The sequence below is a fragment of the Pistacia vera genome, unplaced genomic scaffold (genome assembly GCF_008641045.1).
Source record: "Pistacia vera cultivar Batoury unplaced genomic scaffold, PisVer_v2 Contig223, whole genome shotgun sequence".
Taxonomy (NCBI): domain Eukaryota; kingdom Viridiplantae; phylum Streptophyta; class Magnoliopsida; order Sapindales; family Anacardiaceae; genus Pistacia; species Pistacia vera.
This window is the reverse complement of record NW_022196028.1, coordinates 1380948-1382400: the sequence shown is the minus strand read 5'-3', so window position 1 is coordinate 1382400 and position 1453 is coordinate 1380948. Positions and strand designations below refer to the sequence as shown.

Sequence of the window (1453 nt, the reverse complement as noted above, 5' to 3'; positions counted from 1 at the left end):
CTCCAGGGCAAATTTGGGTCATTCCCTCAACCAAGATTGTAGGTGTTGGAGAAGTGGTCATTTTGCAGCTTTTGTGAACTAACCATGTAACTCAATTGCTCAGTTGTTGAGAAGACTAACTGGTTTCCATCTTGGCATTCCACACTCCCATGGTTTCCTACACAAAATTCACAAGTTATAAAAGGCGAGTGAATAGAATTTACATTCATACCTCCTAATTGGCTTTGAAGTGGTGTAATTTGTGTAGATAATGTGGCGAACACATCGATTTCATGTAGACCCATTGTTCTCTTCGGCATTGCTCTCTCATTAGGTCTTTGGTAGTTATTGTTGGTCAACACCTCAAGTAATTCATAAGCATCTTCTGGGGTCTTGTTATTTAAGGCTCCGCCTGCTACCACATCTACCATAGTTTGAATATTTGGTAGCAACCCATTGTAAAATGTTTGGACTTGTATCCAAAACGGTAGACCATGATGTGGACATTTCCTTAGCAACTTTGTGTACCTCTCCCAAGCTCCATAGAGTGATTCATCGTTGCCTTGCATGAAAAAGGTAATGTCATTTCTCATTTTTGCCTTCTTCTTTGGTGGGAAGTATTTTGCAAGAAACTTTTGAGCTAATCCATCCCATGTGGTGATTGTCCCAGCTGGGTGTGACATGAGCCAACCTTTTGCCTTATCTCTTAGTGAAAATGGGAACAATCTCAGCCTAATTGCATCATTAGCCATTCCATTAGCCTTGAATGTGTCACATATCTCTAGAAAGCTAGCGATATGCAAAATTGGATCCTCATATGAATTTTCACCGAATTGGACTGACTGTTGGATTATCTGAATTATTGTCGGGTTAATCTCAAAGTTCATTGCAGAAGGGGGCCTTTTAATACCATAATTGCATTCTTGCACTGTTGGTATGGCATAATCCATCAATGTTCTATGTACTTCTGCCATGATCTCCACATGCACTACAAGAAATAGTTAATTAAGCTTAACTACAAAATAAAAATAAAAACTACAAACAAAAGAACTCAAGCTGAAGACTATACAATATTTACAATTAACTACAAAAATGAAATAAAACTGTCAATTTGGCACTACACTAGATACTATCAATATTAATAATCAACTATCCTCGACAACGACGCCAAAAACTTGATGTGTATTTTGACAAACATGCATGTGTAGCAAGTGCACTAGTCATAAAAGGTAATAAAATGACGAATAGAGAATCATTCCCACGAGGATTGCGTGTTAAGTACTAATTTTCCTAGTTTTGTAACTAATTAAAGAACACGAAGATTGTTTGGATTTGTGGGAGAAAATTAAAGCAAAAATTAAACAAAAAAATTAACAACTTAAATTAAAATCTAAGTAATTAAGATCATATCAATTCAAGACAAAGAGGTTAGGGTTTTGACTTCACTAGGATACTCTGATTTAATCTACAATTT

The 1453-nt window shown here is 36.2% G+C and overlaps 1 non-coding gene across 1 annotated transcript; it reads left to right on the top strand.

The window, feature by feature from the left end:
• The first annotated feature begins 468 nt into the window (after positions 1–468).
• On the top strand, positions 469–575 carry LOC116130712. The gene has a single exon (XR_004128114.1). It is a non-coding gene; the product is annotated as a small nucleolar RNA R71 (small nucleolar RNA).
• Positions 576–1453: the final 878 nt, after the last annotated feature.